Source organism: Lissotriton helveticus, chromosome 7 (genome assembly GCF_964261635.1).
Source record: "Lissotriton helveticus chromosome 7, aLisHel1.1, whole genome shotgun sequence".
In the NCBI taxonomy this organism is placed as follows: Eukaryota; Metazoa; Chordata; class Amphibia; order Caudata; family Salamandridae; genus Lissotriton; species Lissotriton helveticus.
Window position 1 is genome coordinate 1,820,197,428 of NC_136068.1, and position 26,106 is coordinate 1,820,223,533.

The 26,106-nt window shown below is 47.7% G+C and overlaps 1 pseudogene across 1 annotated transcript in view; it reads right to left on the bottom strand.

Moving 5' to 3' along the window:
* Positions 1–5,740: 5,740 nt before the first annotated feature.
* LOC144769727 (uncharacterized) overlaps positions 5,741–26,106 on the bottom strand; it is a 198,219-nt pseudogene continuing 177,853 nt past the window's right edge. The window contains exons 14-16 of the transcript XR_013598746.1: positions 19,754–19,896; positions 16,697–16,849; positions 5,741–5,871 (exon numbers count right to left, since the gene is read on the bottom strand). The product of XR_013598746.1 is annotated as an uncharacterized LOC144769727 (transcript). The remainder of the gene's footprint in view (positions 5,872–16,696; positions 16,850–19,753; positions 19,897–26,106) is intronic.

Consider the following 26,106-nt stretch of genomic DNA (forward strand, 5'->3'; position numbering starts at 1 on the left):
GGAGTGACAGAAGTGCTTTCTGTTCTGGAGGCATGTGTATTCTGGAGTGACAGAAGTGCTCTCTGTACTGAGACACATGGATTCTGGAGCGACAGAAGTGCTTTCTGTACTGAATGCATGTGTATTCTGGAGTGACAGAAGTGCTCTCTGTACTGACACACATGGATTCTGGAGTGACAGAAGTGCTTTCTGTACTGGAGGCATGTGTATTCCGGAGTGACAGAAGTGCTCTCTGTACTGAGACACATAGATTCTGGAGTGACAGAAGTGATTTCTGTACTTAAGGCATGTGTATTCTGGAGTGACAGAAGTGCTCTCTGTACTGACACACATGGATTCTGGAGTGACAGAAGTGCTTTCTGTACTGGAGGCATGTGTATTCCGGAGTGACAGAAGTGCTCTCTGTACTGAGACACATAGATTCTGGAGTGACAGAAGTGATTTCTGTACTGGAGGCATGTGTATTCTGGAGTGACAGAGAGCTTTGTGTACCAGGAGGAAGAGGATTCTGGAATGACAGAAGTGCTTTCTGTACTGGAGGCATGTGTATTCTGGAGTGACAGAAGTGCTCTTTGTACTAAGGCATGTGGATGCTGGAGTGACAGAAGTGCTCCTTGTACTGGAGGCATGTGGATTCTGGAGTGACAGAAGTGATCCTTGTACTGGAGGCATGTGGATTCTGGAGTGACAGAAGAGCTTTGTGTACCAGAAGGATATGGATTCTGGAGTGACAGAAGTGCTTTCTGTACTGAGGCACGTGGATTCCGGAGTGACAGAAGTGCTTTCTGTACTGGAGGCATGTGTATTCCGGAGTGACAGAAGTGCTTTCTGTACTGGAGGCATGTGTATTCTGGAGTGACAGAAGTGCTCTCTGTACTAAGGCATGTGGATGCTGGAGTGATAGTAGTGCTCCTTGTATTGGAGGCATGTAGATTCTGGAGTGACAGAAGTGCTCCTTGTACTGGAGGCATGTGGATTCTGGAGTGACAGAAGTGCTCCTTGTACTGGAGGCATGTGGATTCTGGAGTGACAACAGAGCATTGTGTACCAGGAGGATGTGGATTCTGGAGTGACAGTAGTGCTTTCTGTACTGAGACACGTGGATTCTGGAGTGAAAGAAGTACTCTCTGTACTGAGGCACATGGATTCTGGAGTGACAGAAGTGCTTTCTGTACTGAGGCACATGGATTCTGGAATGACATAAGTGCTTTCTGTACTGGAGGCATGTGTATTCGGGAGTGACAGAAGTGCTCTCTGTACTGGAGACATGCGGATTCTGGAGTGACAGAAGTGCTTTCTGTACTGAGGCAAATGGATTCTGGAGTGACAGAAGTGCTCTCTGTACTGAGGCACGGGGATTCTGGAATGACAGGAGTGCTCTCTGTACTGAGGCACATGGATTCTGGAGTGACAGAAGTGCTTTCTGTACTGAGGCACATGGATTCTGGAATGACATAAGTGCTTTCTCTACTGGAGGCATGTGTATTCGGGAGTGACAGAAGTGCTCTCTGTACTAAGGCATTTGGATGCTGGAGTGACAGAAGTGCTCCTTGTACTGGAGGCATGTGGATTCTGGAGTGCCAGAAGAGCTTTATGTACCAGGAGGATGTGGATTCTGGAGTGACAGAAGTGCTCTCTGTACTGAGGCAGGTGGATCCTGGAGTGACAGGAGTGCTCTCTGTAAACCCAGATCTGTTGACTGGGTGTGAGTGTTCGATTGGTTCAGATGCTCCATCCATCACCACCCCCTTTTGTACCACTTTGTTCGCCATAAGTTGGCAGGGTATGCTCAGACGTGAGTCTCTTGCTCACTTTGCCACTGGACTCGAGCAAGCCGGTCTGAAGACAGCTGAAATGCCAGAAACCGGTCCTCGGAAGCTTGTTTCCGGTTCAGGGAAGGAATGGCTTGGCAGTTCAGGCTGGACTGTTCCCATGAGGCACAGGGTCAGACTGATTTGCATATGGCCATGTCTGAACTGGGGTGGCAGAGTGGGCTAAAGAACGGTGATGGATTAACCCAGATCTGTTGACTGGGTGTGAGTGTTTAATTGGTTCAGATGCTCAGTCCATCACCACCCCCTTTTGTACCACTCTGTACTGAGGCATGTGGATTCTGGAGTGACAGAAGTGCTCTTAGTACTGAGGCACATGGATTCTGGAGTGACAGGACTGCTCTCTGTACTGAGGCACATGGATTCTGGAGTGACAGAAGAGTTTTCTGTACTGAGGCACATGGATTCTGGAGTGACAGAAATGCTCTCTGTACTGAGGCACGGGGATTCTGGAGTGACAGGACTGCTCTCTGTACTGAGGCACATGGATTCTGGAGTGACAGAAGAGTTTTCTGTACTGAGGTACATGGATTCTGGAGTGACAGAAGTGCTCTCTGTACTGAGGCATGTGGATCCTGGAGTGACAGAAGTGCTTTGTGTACTGAGAGATGTGGATTTTGGAGTGATAAAAGTGCTGTTTGTACTGGAGTAATGTGTATGCTGGGATGGAAATAGTGCTTTACATGCTGGAGTCATGTGGATGCTGAAGTGGCAGAAGAGCTCTCTGCACTGAGGCATGTGGATTCTGGAGTGACAAAAGCGCTCCTTGTACTAGAGACATGTGGACACTGGAATGACATGGGTGCTCTCTGTACCGAGGCACATGGATTCTGGAGTGACAGATGTGCTTTCTGTAATGGAGGCATGTGTATTCCGGAGGGACAGAAGTGCTCCTTGTACTGGAGACATGTGGATTCTGGAGTGACAGAAGTGCTCTCTGTACTGGGGAAATGTGGATGCTGCAGTGACAGAAGTGCTCTGTACTGGAGTCATGTGGATTCTGGAGTGACTTTGGAGCTCTTGGTACTGGGGAAATGTGGATTTTGGAGTGACAGAAGTGCTCTCTGTACTGGGGAAATGTGGATGCTGGAGTGACAGAATTTCTCTGTACTGGAGACAGGTGGATTCTGGAGTGACAAGTGCTCTCTCTACTGGAGGAATGTGGATTCTACAGTGGCAGAGTGCTTTTTACTGAGGCATATGGATGCTGGGATGACAGAAGGGCTCTCTGTACTGGAGGCATGTGGATTCTGGAGTGGCAGAAGTGCTGTCTTTACTGAGGCATGTGGATTCTGGAGTGACAGAAGTGCTTTGTGTACTGGAGGCATGTGGATTCCAGAGTGGCAGAAGTGCTGTCTGTACCCAGGTATGTGGATTCTGGAGTGGCAGAAGTGCTCTCTGCACTGAGAGGATGTGGATGGTGGAGTGACAGAAGTGCTGTCTACTGAGGCAAGATGATTCTGGAGTGACAGAAGTGCGATCTGTACTGAGGCACGTGGATTCTGGAGTGACAAAAGTGCCCTCTGTACTGAGGCACATGGATTCTGGAGTGACAGAAGTGCGTTCTATACTGGAGGCATGTGGATTCTGGAGTGACAGAAGCGCTCCTTGTACTGGAGGCATGTGGATTCTGGAGTGACAGAAGTGCTCTATGTACTGAGAGACGTGGAAATTGGAGTGATAAAAGTGCTGTTTGTACTGGAGGGATGTCTATGCTGGGATGCAAATAGTGCTTTACCTGCTGGGGTCATGTGGATACTGGAGTGGCAGAAGTGCTCCTCGTACTGAGGCATGTGGATTCTGGAGTGACAGACGTTCTCCTTGTATTGAGGCATGTGGATTCTGGAGTGATAGGAGGCATTTGGATTCTGGAGTGACAGAAGTGCTCCTTGTACTGGAGGCATGTGGATGCTGGAGTGACAGAAGTGCTCTGTACTGGAGACATGCGGATTCTGGAGTGACAGAAGTACTTTGTGCACTGAGGCATGTGGATTCTGGAGTGACAGAAGTGCTTTATGTATTGAGGGGTGTGGATTTTGGAGTGATAGAAGTGCTGTCTGTACTGGAGGGATAAGGATGCTGGGACGGAAATAGTGTTTTACATGCTGGGGTCATGTGGATGCTGGAGTGACAGAAGTGCTCTGTACTGGAGACATGCGGATTCTGGAGTGACAGAAGTACTTTGTGTACTGAGGCATGTGGATTCTGGAGTGACAGAAGTGCTTTGTGTATTGAGGGATGTGGATTTTGGAGTGATAGAAGTGCTGTCTGTACTGGAGGGATAGGGATGCTGGGATGGAAATAGTGTTTTACATGCTGGGGTCATGTGGATGCTGGAGTGACAGAAGTGCTCTGTACTGGAGACATGCGGATTCTGGAGTGACAGAAGTGCTTTGTGTACTGAGGCATGTGGATTCTGGAGTGACAGAAGTGCTTTGTGTATTGAGGGATGTGGATTTTGGAGTGATAGAAGTGCTGTCTGTGCTGGAGGGATAGGGATGCTGGGATGGAAATAGTGTTTTACATGCTGGGGTCATGTGGATGCTGGAGTGACAGAAGTGCTCTGTACTGGAGACATGCGGATTCTGGAGTGACAGAAGTACTTTGTGCACTGAGGCATGTGGATTCTGGAGTGACAGAAGTGCTTTGTGTATTGAGGGATGTGGATTTTGGAGTGATAGAAGTGCTGTCTGTGCTGGAGGGATAGGGATGCTGGGATGGAAATAGTGTTTTACATGCTGGGGTCATGTGGATGCTGGAGTGACAGAGTGCTCTGTACTGGAGACATGCGGATTCTGGAGTGACAGAAGTGCTTTGTGTACTGAGGCATGTGGATTCTGGAGTGACAGAAGTGCTTTGTGTATTGAGGGATGTGGATTTTGGAGTGATAGAAGTGCTGTCTGTACTGGAGGGATAGGGATGCTGGGATGGAAATAGTGCTTTACATGCTGGGGTCAGTAGTGACAGAAGTGCTCTGTACTGGAGACATGCGGATTCTGGAGTGACAGAAGTGCTTTCTGTTCTGGAGGCATGTGTATTCTGGAGTGACAGAAGTGCTCTCTGTACTGAGGCACATGGATTCTGGAGTGACAGAAGTACTTTCTGCACTGAGGCATGTGGATTCTGGAGTGACAGAAGTGCTTTGTGTACTGAGGCATGAGGATTCTGGAGTGACAGAAGTGCTCTTTGTACTGAGGCATGTGGATTTTGGAGTGATAGAAGTGCTCTCTGTACTGGAGGGATGTGGATGATGGGATGGAAATAGTGCTTTACATGCTGGGGTCATGTGGATCTTGAAATGCCAATGATGCTTCACAGGATGGTGTGTGGTTAGTGGAATAGCACTGGTACTTTACACATTGAAGGAGGTGGCTATAGGAATAGTAATGGTGTTTCACATGTGACAGGCCGATAAAGGGCATTACTGGCGAAGCAATAGAGGCTTACACACCAGGGACATGTGAATACTGGTATGTTAATGCTGCTTCCTGGAGATATTTACACAATGGAATGGCAGCAGTGCTTTACCTGTTGAATGTACATAGATAATGGAATGACAAACATGTTCTACGTATTACTGAGCATACATATACTGGAATGGCTATGGTATGTTACATACTGTGCACATGTATGCTTATGTCCAGAAGCAATGAGGCAACAGGCATGGTGGCAGATGGATTCATCTTCTGACTGAGAGCTGACCCTGTGCCACCAGTAGCATGAGGACAGTCTGTAACCTGCTCCAGTCTCTCCACCATGAGTAGCAATCCTGAGACTGCCTGAAGTGCCTAGATGGGGTCCACTCGGGCACTCATCGCAGAGGTCTCATCTAGAAGCAGAGAGATGCTTCCTTCCCATCCCCACCACCCAGCAGCAGAAATCATTCTCAGAGACAAACTATGGAGTTTTCCATGTTTTATTTCAAGTCACCAATTGTCCATTTAGCTGTGCCATTTCTCACCAGGACAGACTGCTTGCTCTCGTTTACTAATCTCAGCACGAGGGGTTGGACCACACGTCAAGGAATCTCGTTATCAACCTGTAGAGAAACACATGCATGAAACGTTACAATGTAAAATCCCCTAGGCAACTATTGGTCTATTAAATATACAAGACCATTATTCCCACATGATATGTAAAGACTCAGTGTACAACAATTATCAATCTTTTTATTCATACAAAATTGTGAGACCATTGTAAGTTTATTTTTATTATTTATTTATTATTTAAGTTTGTAGAGCGCGACAGCTACCCCTAAGGGTTTCCCGGCGCTAAGATTGTGCTGCTAATAGAGTCAGGTAGAGGCGGATGCAATTATTGGTCAAAGAGCCAGGTCTTAATGGCTTTGCGGAAACAAAAGTGATTGTCCTCCGACCAAATGATCAGAGGGAGAGAGTTCCATAACTTAGGCCCCAGATAGGCAAAAGAACGGCCTCCCATTCTTGAAAGTTTGACCCTCGGCACAGAGAAGAGAATTTGGGAGGAGAATCGGAGGGAGCGGGTAGGAGAATACGATTTCACCAAGGTCTGAAGATAGCTTGGGGCCACCTTCTGCCTGATCTAATGCATATAGGTAAGTGCCTTGAACTTCACATGGTTTTCCACCTTCAGCCAATGAAGTTTACGAAGGTGGCTGGATACATGGTCGGTTTTACGGCATCCGCTGAGCAGGCGCGCTGCGGCATTTTGTACCAACTGGAGGCGGCGCGTGACAGCCTTGGCCGCCCCCAGGTAAAGTATGTTACCATAATCCAACCGGGAGGTGACCAAGGCACTCACAACTGAACGCCGGGTGTCCACAGGCAACATCCACAAGATCTTTCTCAACCAACGTATAATGGTGAAGCATGTGGATGATACCTTGTTTACTTGGCATTGCATTGTCAGATCCCTGTCAATAACAACACCGAGATTTCGCACCTGTTCCACAGGTGCTGGAAGGGGGCCGAGTTCGATAGGCCAGTGCGTCGAAGTCCAAAGGTCAGGTTTATGACCCAGGACAAGGACCTCGGTCTTATCCCCATTCAACTTAAGAAGGTTATGGTCCATCCATTTGGCAATTTCACTAAGTCCAACTGAGAGGAGAGAAGTGAAGGCCTTGTCAGATTTGGTGAGCGCAAAGACAATCTGCGAGTCGTCAGCGTACGTAAATAAAGTAAGACCAACGCTGTCTGCTATATGGGCTAGAGGGGTGACATACAGATTGAAGAGAAGGGGGCTAAGGATGGAACCTTGAGGGACACCGTGAGGTTGGGGGTAAACATTGGAAGTGGCGGATTGGGAAAAGATTTGAAAGGTGCGATCAGCAAGAAAAGAGACCAACCAGCCCAGGGCCAATCCTCCAACGCCCATGCTGGCTAAGCCGTCCAGGAGGATTTTGTGGGAAATGGTGTCGAACGCCGCGCTGAGATCAAGTAATATCAGCGCGGCCGTCTCCCCTCTGTCTAGCACAGAACGGAGATTCTCTGTAACGCCTAGGAGCGTCGTTTCTGTTGAGAAACCTGACCGAAATCCTGACTGCGAAGGATGGAGTAAGATGTTAGAGGTCACAAACTGGGTCAGGTGGCAATGAATGTGGCGTTCGAGCACCTTAGAAAAAGCAGGTAACAGTGAAATAGGCGGTAGTTTGAGAGAAGTTCGGGGTCTGCAGAAGGCTTTTTCAGGAGTGGCGTGACCATAGCGTGTTTCCAGATGGCCGGAACTGTGGCACTCTTAAGCGATAGGTTCAAAGTAGAGCAGATTGCTGACAATTGCTGAGAGTCAAGGGACCTAAGTACGGCAATGGGTAAAGGATCCAAAGGGGAACCTGATTTTATTTTGCAGAGAGTATCAAGGAGGCCATCAGGCTCTAGATCAGGCCAAGTCAGTAACGGACAAGGGATATGAGCCGGGTGACGAGTGGCCTCCTTGAAGAGAGTCGGTTGTACCGTAGGATTTTGTCCCAGCTTACAAATGGAGATGTCCTGGTGGATTTTGTCCACCTTATTCATAAAGAACTGGGCAATGTCGTTGCATCTTTGGCTCGACAAGGGGGGAGCTTTAGCTATGGAGAGAGACCCTGCAAGGTTTTTGACTAGGCCAAACAAAACTTTGGATTTGTCAAGGGCCTCTTCTATAGATTTTGCCACAAAATTGGCCCTAGTAGAGGCACAGGCTGTGTGGTAGATTTTTAAGGCACTCTTGTAGACAAGAGCTGATGGCTTAGAATAATCTTTCCGCCAAACGCGTTCCAGCTTCTTACAGCGGGATTTCTCGGCCTTTAGCGTCTCTGTATACCAAGTTCTGTATTATTCCTTGGAAAAACATATATGGGGTAATAACATCACAGCATAAACAACATTAATAACAGTGATAGATGTTTTTCAGATACTGCATACAACAGGCAAAGCCGTATATCCTATACATATGATCCATATAGGAAGAAATATACAATCAATCATAAAGTGAACTATATACAAATTCATAAAGATGATAAAAAACAAAAAATCAAAAATACAATAAGCTTGAAGGTGCAGTTGAGTGGCTTTTAATTTAATGATGAATCTTCATAGTATTTACGTGCATTTCGGTGAGCAAGGCACCTTCATCAGGAAAGCTACAATAAAGCCTATGCCTAAGAATAAAAAAATGTACACTGAGTCTCAATAAAAGCTAACACATAAGAAATGGTTAAAACCCTCTAGCTACATAGATATAAACAAGCGAAGATATTAACATGAGGGAATAGAGATCGCCATCACCAGACCAAGTGCATTTCCTGGTAGTTTGTGGTCAAAAGATTTGTTTACTGATAATTGTTGTACACTGAGTCTTTACATTACATATCATGTGGGAATAATGGTCTTGTACATTTCTTCAGTTGATAACATGTTCTTTCTACAGCTAAAGGTGTCAGAGACACAAGGCATGCACTGTTTAAGAGTGTCTGTCAGGAGGCTTGTGCAGAGATATGGAGGATGTTACTTCCTTGCCTGGAGGGATCGGGGATTCGCACTGAGGTACAGAGCATGCCACTACTGTCGCTAGAGGGTCTCAAAGGTGCAGAGCATGTCACTACTAGGGCTAGAGGGTCAGAGAGGTACAGAGCATGTCACTACTATGGCTAGAGGGTCAGAGAGGTACAGAGCATGTCACTACTAGGGCTAGAGGGTCAGAGAGGTACAGAGCATGTCACTACTAGGACTAGAGGGTCAGAGAGGTACAGAGCATGTCACTACTAGGGCTAGAGGGTCAGAGAGGTACAGAGCATGTCACTACTAGGGCTAGAGGGTCAGAGAGGTACAGAGCATGTCACTACTAGGGCTAGAGGGTCAGAGAGGTACAGAGCATGCCACTACTGTCGCTAGAGGGTCTCAAAGGTGCAGAGCATGTCACTACTAGGGCTAGAGGGTCAGAGAGGTACAGAGCATGTCACTACTATGGCTAGAGGGTCAGAGAGGTACAGAGCATGTCACTACTATGGCTAGAGGGGCAGAGAGGTACAGAGCATGTCACTACTAGGGCTAGAGGGGCAGAGAGGTACAGAGCATGTCACTACTAGGGCTAGAGGGTCAGAGAGGTACAGAGCATGTCACTACTAGGGCTAGAGGGTCAGAGAGGTACAGAGCATGTCACTACTGTGACTAGAGGGTCAGAGAGGTACAGTGCATGTCACTACTATGGCTAGAGGGTGAGAGAGGTACAGAGCATGTCACCACTATGGCTAGAGGGTCAGAGAGGTACAGAGCGTGTCACTACTAGGGCTAGAGGGTCAGAGAGGTACAGAGCATGTCACTACTATGGCTAGAGGGTCAGAGAGGTACAGAGCATGTCACTACTAGGGCTAGAGGGTCAGAGAGGTACAGAGCATGTCACTACTAGGGCTAGAGGTACAGAGCATGTCACTACTATGGCTAGAGGGTCAGAGAGGTACAGAGCATGTCACTACTAGGGCTAGAGGGTCAGAGAGGTACAGAGCATGTCACTACTATGGCTAGAGGGTCAGAGAGCTACAGAGCGTGTCACTACTATGGATAGACGGTCAGAGAGGTACAGAGCATGTCACTACTATGGCTAGAGGGTCAGAGAGGTACAGAGCATGTCACTACTAGGGCTAGAGGGTCAGAGAGGTACAGAGCATGTCACTACTAGGGCTAGAGGGTCAGAGAGGTACAGAGCATGTCACTACTAGGGCTAGAGGGTCAGAGAGGTACAGAGCATGTCACTACTGTGACTAGAGGGTCAGAGAGGTACAGTGCATGTCACTACTATGGCTAGAGGGTCAGAGAGGTACAGAGCATGTCACCACTATGGCTAGAGGGTCAGAGAGGTACAGAGCGTGTCACTACTAGGGCTAGAGGGTCAGAGAGGTACAGAGCATGTCACTACTATGGCTAGAGGGTCAGAGAGGTACAGAGCATGTCACTACTAGGGCTAGAGGGTCAGAGAGGTACAGAGCATGTCACTACTAGGGCTAGAGGGTGAGAGAGGTACAGAGCATGTCACTACTATGGCTAGAGGGTCAGAGAGGTACAGAGCATGTCACTACTAGGGCTAGAGGGTCAGAGAGGTACAGAGCATGTCACTACTATGGCTAGAGGGTCAGAGAGCTACAGAGCGTGTCACTACTGTGACTAGAGGGTCAGAGAGGTACAGAGCATGTCACTACTATGGATAGACGGTCAGAGAGGTACAGAGCATGTCACTACTAGAGCTAGAGGGTCAGAGAGGTACAGAGCATGTCACTACTAGGGCTAGAGGGTCAGAGAGGTACAGAGCATGTCACTACTATGGCTAGAGGGTCAGAGAGGTACAGAGCATGTCACTACTAGGGCTAGAGGGTCAGAGAGGTACAGAGCATGTCACTACTAGGGCTAGAGGGTCAGAGAGGTACATTGCATGTCACTACTGTGACTAGAGGGTCAGAGAGGTACAGAGCATGTCACTACTATGGCTAGAGGGTCAGAGAGCTACAGAGCGTGTCACTACTGTGACTAGAGGGTCAGAGAGATACAGTGCATGTCACTACTATGGCTAGAGGGTCAGAGAGGTACAGAGCATGTCACTACTAGGGCTAGAGGGTCAGAGAGGTACAGAGCATGTCACTACTAGGGGCTAGAGGGTCGGAGAGGTACAGAGCCTGTCACTACTAGGGCTAGAGGGTCAGAGAGGTACAGAGCATGTCACTACTAGGGCTAGAGGGTCAGAGAGGTACAGAGCATGTCACTACTAGGGCTAGAGGGTCAGAGAGGTACAGAGCATGTCACTACTATGGCTAGAGGGTCAGAGAGGTACAGAGTATGTCACTACTAGGGCTAGAGGGTCAGAGAGGTACAGAGCATGCCACTACTGTCGCTAGAGGGTCTCAAAGGTGCAGAGCATGTCACTACTAGGGCTAGAGGGTCAGAGTGGTACAGAGCATGTCACTACTATGGCTAGAGGGTCAGAGAGGTACAGTGCATGTCACTACTATGGATAGACGGTCAGAGAGGTACAGAGCATGTCACTACTAGGGCTAGAGGGTCAGAGAGGTACAGAGCATGTCACTACTATGGCTAGAGGTCAGAGAGGTACAGAGCATGTCACTACTATGGCTAGAGGTCAGAGAGGTACAGAGCATGTCACTACTGTGACTAGAGGGTCAGAGAGCTACAGAGCGTGTCACTACTGTGACTAGAGGGTCGTAGGGATGCAAAGCATGTCACTGCTACATCTAGAAGGCCCAGGAGGAACAGAACACGTCACTCCTATGAATAGACGGTCACAGAGGTACATAACATGTCACTACTATGGATAGACAGTCACAGAGGTACAGAACATGTCACTACTAGGGCTAGAGGGTCAGAGAGGTACAGAGCATGTCACTACTAGGGCTAGAGGGTCAGAGAGGTACAGAGCATGTCACTACTATGGATAGACGGTCAGAGAGGTACAGAGCATGTCACTACTAGGGCTAGAGGGTCAGAGAGGTACAGAGCATGTCACTACTAGGGCTAGAGGGTCAGAGAGGTAAAGAGCATGTCACTACTAGTGCTAGAGGGTCAGAGAGGTACAGAGCATGTCACTACTAGGGCTAGAGGGTCAGAGAGGTACAGAGCATGTCACTACTATGGATAGACGGTCAGAGAGGTACAGAGCATGTCACTACTAGGGCTAGAGGGTCAGAGAGGTACAGAGCGTGTCACTACTGTGACTAGAGGGTCAGAGAGGTACAGAGCATGTCACTACTATGGATAGACGGTCAGAGAGGTACAGAGCATGTCACTACTAGGGCTAGAGGGTCAGAGAGGTACAGAGCATGTCACTACTAGGGCTAGAGGGTCAGAGAGGTACAGAGCATGTCACTACTATGGCTAGAGGGTCAGAGAGGTACAGAGCATGTCACTACTAGGGCTAGAGGGTCAGAGAGGTACAGAGCGTGTCACTACTAGGGCTAGAGGGTCAGAGAGGTACAGAGCGTGTCACTACTAGGGCTAGAGGGTCAGAGAGGTACAGAGCATGTCACTACTATGGCTAGAGGGTCAGAGAGGTACAGAGCATGTCACTACTATGGATAGACGGTCAGAGAGGTACAGAGCATGTCACTACTATGGCTAGAGGGTCAGAGAGGTACAGAGCATGTCACTACTATGGCTAGAGGGTCAAAGAGGTACAGAGCGTGTCACTACTAGTGCTAGAGGGTCAGAGAGGTACAGAGCATGTCACTACTAGGGCTAGAGGGTCAGAGAGGTACAGAGCATGTCACTACTATGGATAGACGGTCAGAGAGGTACAGAGCATGTCACTACTAGCGCTAGAGGGTCAGAGAGGTACAGAGCGTGTCACTACTGTGACTAGAGGGTCAGAGAGGTACAGTGCATGTCACTACTAGGGCTAGAGGGTCAGAGAGGTACAGAGCATGTCACTACTATGGCTAGAGGGTCAGAGAGGTACAGAGCATGTCACTACTAGGGCTAGAGGGTCAGAGAGGTACAGAGCATGTCACTACTAGGGCTAGAGGGTCAGAGAGGTACAGAGCATGTCACTACTAGGGCTAGAGGGTCAGAGAGGTACAGAGCGTGTCACTACTAGGGCTAGAGGGTCAGAGAGGTACAGAGCATGTCACTACTATGGCTAGAGGGTCAGAGAGGTACAGAGCGTGTCACTACTATGGATAGACGGTCAGAGAGGTACAGAGCATGTCACTACTAGGGCTAGAGGGTCAGAGAGGTACAGAGCGTGTCACTACTAGGGCTAGAGGGTCAGAGAGGTACAGAGCATGTCACTACTAGGGCTAGAGGGTCAGAGAGGTACAGAGCGTGTCACTACTATGGCTAGAGGGTCAGAGAGGTACAGAGCATGTCACTACTAGTGCTAGAGGGTCAGAGAGGTACAAAGCGTGTCACTACTAGGGCTAGAGGGTCAGAGAGGTACAGAGCATGTCACTACTATGGCTAGAGGGTCAGAGAGGTACAGAGCATGTCACTACTATGGATAGACGGTCAGAGAGGTACAGAGCATGTCACTACTAGGGCTAGAGGGTCAGAGAGGTACAGAGCGTGTCACTGCTAGGGCTAGAGGGTCAGAGAGGTACAGAGCATGTCACTACTATGGCTAGAGGGTCAGAGAGGTACAGAGCGTGTCACTACTATGGATAGACGGTCAGAGAGGTACAGAGCATGTCACTACTAGGGCTAGAGGGTCAGAGAGGTACAGAGCATGTCACTACTAGGGCTAGAGGGTCAGAGAGGTACAGAGCATGTCACTACTAGGGCTAGAGGGTCAGAGAGGTACAGAGCATGTCACTACTAGGGCTAGAGGGTCAGAGAGGTACAGAGCATGTCACTACTAGGGCTAGAGGGTCAGAGAGGTACAGAGCATGTCACTACTAGGGCTAGAGGGTCAGAGAGGTACAGAGCATGTCACTACTAGGGCTAGAGGGTCAGAGAGGTACAGAGCATGTCACTACTATGGCTAGAGGGTCAGAGAGCTACAGAGCATGTCACTACTAGGGCTAGAGGGTCAGAGAGGTACAGAGCATGTCACTACTAGGGCTAGAGGGTCAGAGAGGTACAGAGCGTGTCACTACTATGGCTAGAGGGTCAGAGAGGTACAGAGCGTGTCACTACTATGGATAGACGGTCAGAGAGGTACAGAGCATGTCACTACTAGGGCTAGAGGGTCAGAGAGGTACAGAGCGTGTCACTACTAGGGCTAGAGGGTCAGAGAGGTACAGAGCATTTCACTACTAGGGCTAGAGGGTCAGAGAGGTACAGAGCGTGTCACTACTATGGCTAGAGGGTCAGAGAGGTACAGAGCATGTCACTACTAGGGCTAGAGGGTCAGAGAGGTACAGAGCATGTCACTACTAGGGCTAGAGGGTCAGAGAGGTACAGAGCATGTCACTACTATGGCTAGAGGGTCAGAGAGGTACAGAGCATGTCACTACTATGGATAGACGGTCAGAGAGGTACAGAGCATGTCACTACTAGGGCTAGAGGGTCAGAGAGGTACAGAGCGTGTCACTACTAGGGCTAGAGAGTCAGAGAGGTACAGAGCATGTCACTACTAGGGCTAGAGGGTCAGAGAGGTACAGAGCGTGTCACTACTAGGGCTAGAGGGTCAGAGAGGTACAGAGCATGTCACTACTAGGGCTAGAGGGTCAGAGAGGTACAGAGCATGTCACTACTAGGGCTAGAGGGTCAGAGAGGTACAGAGCATGTCACTACTAGGGCTAGAGGGTCAGAGAGGTACAGAGCATGTCACTACCAGGGCTAGAGGGTCAGAGAGGTACAGAGCATGTCACTACTAGGGCTAGAGGGTCAGAGAGGTACAGAGCATGTCACTACTAGGGCTAGAGGGTCAGAGAGGTACAGAGCATGTCACTACTAGGGCTAGAGGGTCAGAGAGGTACAGAGCGTGTCACTACTAGGGCTAGAGGGTCAGAGAGGTACAGAGCGTGTCACTACTAGGGCTAGAGGGTCAGAGAGGTACAGAGCGTGTCACTACTAGGGCTAGAGGGTCAGAGAGGTACAGAGCGTGTCACTACTAGGGCTAGAGGGTCAGAGAGGTACAGAGCGTGTCACTACTAGGGCTAGAGGGTCAGAGAGCTACAGAGCGTGTCACTACTAGGGCTAGAGGGTCAGAGAGGTACAGAGCATGTCACTACTAGGGCTAGAGGGTCAGAGAGGTACAGAGCATGTCACTACTAGGGCTAGAGGGTCAGAGAGGTACAGAGCATGTCACTACTAGGGCTAGAGGGTCAGAGAGGTACAGAGCATGTCACTACTAGGGCTAGAGGGTCAGAGAGGTACAGAGCATGTCACTACTAGGGCTAGAGGGTCAGAGAGGTACAGAGCATGTCACTTCTAGGGCTAGAGGGTCAGAGAGGTACAGAGCATGTCACTACTAGGGCTAGAGGGTCAGAGAGGTACAGAGCATGTCACTACTAGGGCTAGAGGGTCAGAGAGGTACAGAGCATGTCACTTCTAGGGCTAGAGGGTCAGAGAGGTACAGAGCATGTCACTACTAGGGCTAGAGGGTCAGAGAGGTACAGAGCATGTCACTACTAGGGCTAGAGGGTCAGAGAGGTACAGAGCATGTCACTACTAGGGCTAGAGGGTCAGAGAGGTACAGAGCATGTCACTACTATGGCTAGAGGGTCAGAGAGGTACAGAGCATGTCACTACTGTGACTAGAGGGTCATAGGGATGCAAAGCATGTCACTGCTACATCTAGAAGGCCCAGGAGGAACAGAACACGTCACTCCTATGAATAGACGGTCACAGAGGTACATAACATGTCACTACTATGGATAGACAGCCACAGAGGTACAGAACATGTAACTTCTAAGACTAGAGGGTCACAGAGGTACAGAACATGTCACTACTGTGACCAGAGTGACTCTGGGCAATAGCTCACTTAATCTTCCCGAGGGCCCCCAGCGCCGACGCACCTCTCCGGAGGTAGCTGTGCACTTTACAAATACTGATATTATTATTATGAATAGGGATGCAGAACATGTCACTGCTACGGCTATAGAGCCGCAGAAGTACAGGACATGTCACTACTATGGATACAGGGTCGCAGAGGTACAGAATATGTCACTACTACGATTAGAGGGTAGCTGCTGTACAGAGCGTGTCACTACTATGGCAAGAGGGTTGCAGAGTACAGAGCGTGTCACTACAATGGCTAGAGGGTGCTGGGGTACAGAGCGTGTCACTACTATGGCTAGAGGGTTACAGTGTACAGAGCCTTTCACTACTATGGCTAGAGGGTTACAGTGTACAGAGCCTGTCACTACTATGGCAAGAGGGTTGCGTGTCAGAGTATCATAGTCGGAAATATTGTCTGACATAAATGTTGTCCAATGGGGTGCAGACTTTTTATTATTAACTCCAAACGGGTTGATTTTTTTGTAAACAATGTTTCGGATGCAATATTGATGTCAGACAATATTCTATCATATTTTCATACATCATCTACCTAGAGGATTCAGAAGATGGTCACAGGACACATAGCCTGCCACATCTAGGGACTGGTTTAATGATACAGAATCTGTAACCAATAGTAGAGATGGGGACTGGCACTGCAGCACAGTGCCACTGCTAGGGCTGGTTGGTACAGGGATACAGAACCCAACAACTTTAGGAAAGGATGGCTTAAGGGACTGGCACAGGGAATCAGAGCCCATCACTTCTAGGCATGGATGTCTCTGGCCCATGGATGCAGAACTTGTTACCTGTAGGCATGTAATGTAATGTAACGTAAGGTGGATTTGTAGAGCGCTGCTTGTCACCCGGGAGGGTATCCAGGCACATGCATGGCTCCAGAGGTTAGCACAGCTGTAGAGCCACTTCTGTAGTTGGCTGGGTGCTTGATGCTTGCAGACACGACTCCCTCACCTGTAGCCGGTGGTACACCCAGTCCAGCAGCACAGTGAGGTTGGCATAGACCCCTGGCCGATTGGGCCTGCCACAGCCTTCACCCCAGCTCACGATGCCCACCTGCCACCACAGCCCATCCTCCTGGCACACAAGGGGTCCACCAGAGTCACCCTACAAAAAAAGAGATGAAGTATGTCACTCAGATAACGAGATTACAAGCTGTGTGAGTAGGGCAGGATATTTACCTCACTCAGTTAATACCATAATCACATATCTCTGATTTATAATCCCTCCCGAGCCTTCTGTGTGCACATATCAGCCCTTGGCGTCCAGCTCATACTCAGAGCTTTACATGCTGGGAATGCTAACAGAAACTTCTATAGTATTGACATTGTGAAGGGGCAGCAGAGGGAGGGATAGTTCCAGACACTGAGGCAGACGTTGGTGCTTTCAACAAAGAAGCCATTACTGTGAAGTGCCTGAGGCTCAGCAGAGAACAAATGGTATGAGGATTCTTGACTGAAGGGGAATGGGACGTAGCTCCTTAAGTGCCCTCGGAAAGCCTTCAGCACTAAGGGCCATATGTATCAAGCCAAACTGCATTCGCAAACGCGAATGCAACTTGGCAAAATGGTATGTATTAAGGAAATCTGCGTGCAAAATAAGGAATCGAAAATTTTGCGATTCCTTATTTTGCGATTGCATTTAAAGAATTGCACATTTTGCGATTCCTTGAATGCAATGTATCAAGGAAGAAAAAAAATTCCTAAATGCCCATAAAGAATCGCAAATTACCACCAACTTATAGTTGGTGGTAAGTTGCGAATTCTTTTCAAAATGCATTTTTTTTTAAATCCAAAGGTGCCATATGACGCTCATACATGCCCTTAGGGCATGTATGTGCGCCATATGCGCACACATGTCATTTTCAGGGGTGCAGCAGGGTGTTCTTGAGACACCCCTGCACCCTTGAAATTATTCTCAATTTGCGATTAGCAAATTGCGAATCGCAAATTGAGAATAATTTCACATTCATTCCTATGGGCCTCCTGGCCCATAGAAATGAATGGGAAATTATTCCTTAATTGCGATTAAGGAATTTTAAGGAATCGCTAAAAAATAGCGATTTTCTTCATACATACCATTTTGCGAATTCTAAATAGCGATTCCTTAAAAATCGCTATTTAGGCATCGCAAAAGGGTATGTTGATACATATGGCCCTTTACCTTTTAAACAGTCACCAGCTTTTGGAAAAAATGGTCTAAGCAGAAGCTTTTTTTCCTACATAAGGGTTTGGTTTTTCCTTGATTCCATGATCATCACCCTCACTTTCCCAGTTCAACTTGAGGACCATTGGTAGATCTCACAAGCTGGGGTGCGATGGTCTTGTACTGGCAACAAACACAGACTTCATGGGAGTCTTCTTAAGAGCACTTGCTGCATGCATCTTTAAAATGAGACCTTTTCCTTTTCTCAAGCTGTTATTGCATAGTGTATGGCCTATCTCACACTGATAATAACCAATGGATTTAGGTCCAGATCTTTGTACTGGGGGCGAATGTTTGACATTGTTCTGCATTCTGTCCATCAATTGTTTTTTTTGCATTTGTTACCCCGAGTGGGATGGGTATGCCCAGAAGTGAGTCCCATGCCCCCATCACACTGGAGTCAAGCAAACCCAACTGATGAGGGGTGATACCCTGAAGCCGGTCTCTGGGTTCTTGTTTCCATTCCAGGGAAGACCTAGCCTGGCAGTTTGGGCTGGACTGTTCCCATGAGGAACAGGGTCAAGACTGATTTGCATATGGCTGGAAACAAACTGGAATGGCATGTTGAGCAAAAAAACCACAGTGGTTTTAGGCCTAGATATTTGTACTGGGGGTGAATGTTTGACATTGTTCAGCATTCCATCCATCTAATGTTCTTTTTGCAGCTTATACTCTCCCTCTCTGACAAGACGCCAAACACTCTGGCCAATTTCCCCATCTGCATGACCAAAATCGCCAGATGGATGAAAATAAACTGCCTCCAGATCAACACAGACAAGACAGAAGTAGTTATCTTCCGCAAAGACACCTCACCCTGGGACTCCATGTAGTGGCCTACTGAACTCAGACCCACACCCCTCCAGGCAAACCATGTAAAAAATACTTTGAAATAGCAGTCAACAGCCAAATCACCATGATTGGCCAAGTGAGGGCATGATCGCATCCTCAGTCTCCTGCTTCCATACACTCAAGATGCTCAAGACCTTCAAATGGCTCCCCGGCAAAAGTTGCATAACCGCTTAAAATGACCTGCCCCTGTGCATCAGAGCCTCCTCCTCCATTCTTGAATACCTCAAGAAACTAAAGACCTGGTACTCCGCCTAGCCCTGACCCTGGCTCAGACCATACAGCTCCTGTTTGAGCACCAGAATATCCTCCCGGGTGAATTGTGCAAGATACAGACACACATGATATAGCAAAACATAACATAATATTGTAACCTGAAAATTACAGGTCTCATTACTGGGGTGGAGATATCAATGGTTCAGCAGGTGCAGTGGCACCTGAACCTAGGGCTGGGAGGGGCCCGCTGCACCCCAATTATATATACTTTTAATATCCTCTAATGAGTAAAGGAGTGTCATTTGCCATGCTTGCATTAAACTCATGATACCATTGTTTCGCCACTGCTCGATACAGTGTTTAATAGAAACAATGTTAGACACAAACCTTTGTAACAACTGGTATAGTAACAAACTATTTTATATTTAAATTTGTCAAGTAGAGCAACAACTCCTTGTAGCATTCCCTCACAATAATATGTAATGAAGAAACAAACTAGTTTGTTAGTTATGGGTTGAGTTACTGTGTTAGCAGAACAAACATAGGTGGGTGAAAACAAGCCCTACTGCTTGTAGACAGAAGTTTTGTGGCAGTTTAGAATGTACTCATCAATTTTTACAAGGGATTCTCCAGCTGACACCAGGCATTATTCAAAAATATGTGAATCTATAATCCTGCAGTATTTCAGAATCAGGAGCACAAGGCTGATATGGAGAGAAGTTAGTGCAGGAAGCGAGAACTCACCTGGCAGGTGTCCACAGTGCCATCCAGGTACCCAGCGCACATCATGCGAGGGGTGATGGTGCCATCATAGTACCGCGATTGGTTACACGTTACAGCATCGATCAACTGCAGTTTGGCTTCCCTGAGGACTGGAGAGACTTTCCCTGAAAAGAAAGAGAGCAGAAAGTATTACTGCACCACAGAGTAAGAGTTCCCTAATGTGGTTTGGAATGGCACCTTGCCCACCATGTGATGGCTTTGGGGAGTGAAGGAACAGGGCTGCTTCCTATAATGTCTTCAAAGACTTCAGTCTAAGATTGTGTTTACTGGAAAGCTAAGAGATGGATCACTGCCTGCCTGAAATGGCGCCAGACTGCTAAGAGAATACCAATGCCAAAAGAGTAACGACAGTCAGTCAGACTACTGAAAAATGATTTTTTTTAAATTACACTTCCCGGGGGATATCTGGGGAGAGTAACATAATTAATATATATATATATATATATTACCTACTGCCGGTCGCCAGTAGATAGTTATAGTTAGGACCTTGTTTCTATTCAGAAAGCATTTTTTCTTTTCCCAATAACTTTGGCGCCCGTTGGCGAATCTTTGCGAAATTTTCAAAACTAGTGGGGTGCTCCGGTCAGCTCTTATCTTTAAAGTTTTGGGGTGATTCGGTAAGCAGGGGTCCAGAAAAAAGGGGGGGTCCCAAAACGTGTTTTCTCCATGTTAATTCCCATAGGAAACTTTAGACACGCCTACAGCCCGAACTGTTGAACGGCATTGCACCAAATTTAGCAAAAAGGTAGCCCTTGTTTCAGAAAGAACTCTTTTTGTTAAATGGTGTAAATCCGTTCAGTAGTTCCTGAGAAATAAAAAAAAAAAAAGAGGTAAAAAAATGCATCCCCCATGGGAAACTTAAGACACGGATACAGCTCGAACTGCTGAACAGAATTACACCAAATTTGGCAAAAAGGTTCAGAAAGCACTCTGTTTTTAAATGGTGTAAATCTGTTCAGTAGTTGCTGAGAAAATCAAATAATCAAAGTTTTGATATATAGAGGCACAGAGGATCCGCTCACCCTGCCGATCACGAGCTGCATTCTAAATGGCTGTCAACACTTCAAACCAGGCCCCAGAGCCAATAAAATGGGAAAGGAAGGGGGGGCCACCCAGCTCCCCTTCTTAAAAAAAATACATTTGAAAAAAAGACCGGCATTGCGCCGGAGGCCCTGCCCCCTCCCTGCAGCACTCTGCAAAAACGCCCCCTGGCGCGTTGTAAGATGGGGAACTAATTCCCCTTGAATATTGGGGGTCCCTGGGGGCCAACTAGCCCACCAGGAACCGCCCGTATACGCCAGGGAGCTGCGTTGCAGAGAGGTGTTCAGAGGCCACGCCCCTTTTTACACCTCTCTGCAACGCAGCTCTGTATCGCTTACTGGAGGTACCTTGTGGAGCAGTTGGACCCCAGGGACCCTCAGGATTTAAGGGGACTTAATCTCCCAACTTCAAATGTGCCACGGACGCGTTTGCACAGTGGTGAAGGGAGGGGGCGGGGCCTGAGGTGAAATGTGTGCAAGCATGCCCTGTGGTGCGTTGTAAGTTGGGAATTAATTCCTCTTCAATCCTGAGGGTCCCTGGGGGTGAACAACCCCACCAGGTACCTCCAGTAAGCGCCACTGCGCTGTGTTGCAGAGAGGTGGGCCAGGCCACTCCCCTTTTTACACCTCTCTGCAACGCAGCTCTGTGGCACTTACTGGAGGTACCTGGTTGGCTATTTGGACCCCAGGGACCGTCAGGATTCAAGGGGACTTAATCTCCCAACGTAAAACTGCCACTGGGCGTGTTTGCACATATGTCACCTCAGGCCCCCCCTCCCTTCACCATTATACAAACACGCCCGAAACACGTTTTAAGAGGTAGTTTTAATCCCCCTGCCCTATTATGTACTAGGGCCTTACAGAGGAAGACATGCTAATCATAGGGGTACCCCAACGCATAGTGTTACCTAGTGTATGTAGGTATTTTCACTGTATTCTAAGTGTCTTTTAGCATAGCACTGGCTCTAGGCCTGGTTGGTCAGAGTCAGTTACCACCAGTACCCATCTGAAAAAGTTGTGGGCACAGGATGATTTTGCAACAAGGCCTCTTTCTGCTCCTCTGTTGGTTCTTCCTGCACTTTTCTTCTTCTTTGTGGACTTCTGTTGCTTCTTTCTGCATTTCTTTTGCTTCTTTCTGTGCGTTTGTTCTTCTTTTTTCACATGTCCTACCTCTGTAGGCATAGTTAGAAACTAGCATTTGAAAAACCTTTGAAATTCACTGAAAAAACCATAGGTTTCAGGGACGTTATAGTTTGAGATTAGCCAATCCAACACTACTCCACATAGAATAGAGCACGCACAAAAGGAGTGCTGAGTTTCAAAGGCACTTTCTATTGCATTAGGTCTCCTCCGACCTGGCAACTTTTAGAGAACGCGTTTTCAGCTGTCACAGCAGCCTTCTGCCGTTTATATATATATATATATATATATATATATATATATCACTTCCACATCCTGTTTCTGTAAAAACAGGCACCGAAACTGCTGCCATCTTTTTAAACTGGGCTTACTTCGACAAGTCTTTCCTTTTCTTCCAGACTCTGTCCGAAAGACCTTGATCCAGGCACTCATACTGAGCCGCTTAGACTATTGCAATTATCTGCTGCTCTCTGTTAATGAAGCATCAATTAACAAATAACAAGTGTTGCAAAATACGGCGGCCCGTCTGGTCTTGAACATGCCACCTAGATCTGCTTCCCGACCTCTCCTTCTAAAATTACATTGGCTCCCAATACGCCAACGAATAAAGTTTAAGTTATGCTGCACCGTTCACAAGGCACTACACAAGCTTGGTCCCAGCTATCTATCCGAAAAGTGTATTCCCTACCACCCGTTGAGCCCTGCGTTCCAGCACCAAATCTTTGTTAATAGTTCCCAGAATTAGGAAAGAAAGACAGGGAGACAAGTCTCTTTCAAACCTCGGTCCCAAGCATTGGAATGACCTCCCTCTTTCATTAATAGAATGCTCAAATCATCTCGCTTTTAGAAAATTGCTTAAAACCACTCTTTTTGTTTCTAAATAATTTAATAGTTCTCCCTGGAATAATATGCACCGACCTAAGCGCAGAGATACTCTTTGAGTCGATTCAGGCGCTATACAAACACAATACAATGTTGTTCACAGATATTAGATGCAGGTTTTCTCACCCTCATATAAACGTAGCCACAATGTACATACAGAATGGCATAGACATAGTAAACACACTGTTAAATAATTTTCTCTGCTTGCTTCGTGAATGTATTCTTTTCTATCCTCTTCTTTCTTTCTTTTTCTTTTTCTTTTTCTAATAAACGTCATTGTTTTTATCACCCCAAAGGGCAAGTGCTATAAAATGCAACATTTTAATCCTTCAATATACAAATGTGCAGAAAATGCAAAATAGAGATTAATAAATATGATAACATCTCTAAAATATTATAGAAAAGATCACCATTGGTTTAAATAAATCTCAACAATCTCCCAGTGGTTAAAGTCGCTGTCTGCGAATCATGACGAGGACAAAAGTCAATAAAACTCCCAAGTGGGATATGATAGAACGCACTGTTGCACACATTATTTATGTTGCCAATTTCTTGTCAGTTATCCCACAAATATTGCATGTTATGTTCATTCCATTAGTTGCAAAGAGTTAAGGTAGGGCATGTCCTCCCCGAGGGGGGTTTGTGTTGCACTTTCCAACCCTATTCCAACATTGCTGACATCAAATTCCCATACATTTCTTACCTGAAAGTCCATAACGACTCTAACTCTCCTATTATGGTGATGATAATGCATAACAAGCATTGGCATAGCCAATAGGTCTCGCCTTTGAAACCTTATGAGTGGCAGCAAACTGGTTTGTTTCATAGAAATGTAGGCAGCAATTCTGGTGGAAGCAAATCCCTCCAACTGCTATACATATCCTTAGAGGCCTGTAATTGTAGCAACTCAGGAAACATTCAAGTGCTGCTGCTTTCAAGTGTCAGAACTGAAACAGATCAATGAGAAATCGGGGGAATGGATGGACAGCTCACAGAGGGGAGGTCATATGCCTTTTAGTGGTATGGTTAACACATGCCAAAACACTGGACATGTGAGTTACAGTGATCAGAGGCTTTTCCCTACAAAGAGCACAAAAGCGCCAAAAGATATTAGATTTATATGAGTGTGGGCTCGATACTATTGATGCTAGTCGCCAACACCCTGAAAGCAATATACATGTTCTAAAATTGCAAAGCAAAAGAAGATAACCCTGGCTTAGGAACAGCATTCTATTAGAGTTGTCAGAATCAATCAATCAATCATGTCATTTTTAGAGCGCACTACTCACCCGTAGGGTCTCAAGGCGCTGGGATGGGGGGGGGGGGGGTGCCGTTACTGCTCGAACAGCCAGGTCTTGAGCTTCTTCCTGAAGGAGAGGTGGTCTTGGGTCAGGCGCAGGTCGGTTGGGAGTGAGTTCCAGGTCTTGGCGGCCAGGTAGGAGAAGGACCTTCCTCCTGTTGTCGCTCTTCGGATGCGGGGGACGGCGGCGAGGGCGTGGCTGGTTGATCTGAGGAGGCGCTTGGGGGTGTAGAAGTTGATCCGGTTGTTGAGGTAGCTCGGGCCTTGGTCGTGTAGGGCTTTGTGTGCGTGGGTGAGGAGACGGAAGGTGATTCTCTTGTTGACCGGGAGCCAGTGCAGATCTCTCAGGTGTCCGGAGATGTGGCTGCGTCGGGGGATGTCGAGGATGAGTCTGGCCGAGGCGTTCTGGATCCGCTGGAGTCTCTTCTGGAGCTTGGCGGTGGTTCCGGCGTAGAGGGCGTTGCCGTAGTCCAGTCGGCTGGTGACGAGGGCCTGGGTGACCGTCTTCCTCGTCTCGGTGGGGATCCACCGGAAGATCTTGCGTAGCATGCGCAGGATGTTGAAGCAAGACGAGGAGACGGCGTTTACTTGTCTGGTCATGGAGAGGGAGGAGTCCAGGATGAATCCCAGGTTGCGTGCGTGGTCCGTCGGTTTGGGTGCGGTGCCCAGGGCGGGGGGCCACCAGGAGTCGTCCCAGGCGGAGGGCGAGGAGCCCAGGATGAGGACCTCCGTCTTGTCCGAGTTCAGTTTCAGGCGGCTGGTCGTCATCCATTCGGCTACCTCTCTCATCCCTTCGTGCAGGTTGGCTCTGGCGGTGGCGGGGTCGTTGGTCAGGGAGAGGATCAGCTGGGTGTCGTCGGCGTAGGAGATTATGTTGAGGTTGTGTTGGCGTGCGATGGCCGCGAGGGGGCTCATGTAGACGTTGAAGAGGGTGGGGCTCAGTGAGGATCCTTGAGGGACGCCGCAGATGACTTTGGTGGCCTCTGACTTGTACGGTGGTAGGCGGACTCTCTGTGTTCTTCCGTCGAGGAAGGAGGTGATCCATTCCAGTGCCTTGTCCTGGATTCCGATGTTGCCGAGGCGCTGTACTAGGGTGCGGTGGCAGGAACTTTTTTGCCACCAACCAGCATCAGCAGCTTCAATAATGCCATGCATTGAACTTTGAGCTGGCTTAGAAATGTTCAGCTACTGGTTCATCCCCAGGGTTCTGGTTAGAATGCCAGCACAGAGTACAGGGCCCACTTCAACTGCTTGTTCACTGAGCCCAGTGCTTCTGATCGACAGCATGTGTGTGGACATAATACCTTTCCCAGTATTGCTGTTTACCATCTCCAAAGAACGCAATTGTACATTAAAAGTACACCTCATTTTAAAATTCGGGTGCAAAAGGGCATGCCCAATGCTATGTGCATTTTGTGCTTGGCGGTTTAAGAAGCAGCTGAGATACAAGCAATTTAAAAAAAGCAGCTGGCTATCTTCTATCAAAAATGAAGTTGTTTTAGAGGAAATGTGATGCATTCTGGCGCCATTTTGTGGCAATTTTTGTTGGCACTGTAAGGCAGTTGCCTGTAGAGGCCTTAATGGGGAACATTCCAGGCCACATGCCATTCTGCTGAAGTGCAAAGCCACCCTCAACTCAAGAGCCAAGTAGCTATTTACGTGGCAGTAATGAAAAATATCAATCTTTAAGAGCGTGAAATAACATTCATATATCATAGGCTGGTAGTAAATGAATGAACTAAAAGTGCACAAGCACATCACCGCACTTTTAACACATATGTAGGTAAATACTATTTACCGATTCTAAAATACCGAATTTTACCGATTCGGTATTTTAGAATCGGTAAATGATATGTAGGTATTGATTCAGTAATTTTTACTGAATCGGTAAAATTCGGTAAATACCGATTCGGTATTCCCCATTCATTCCTATGGGCCTGGAGGCCCATAGG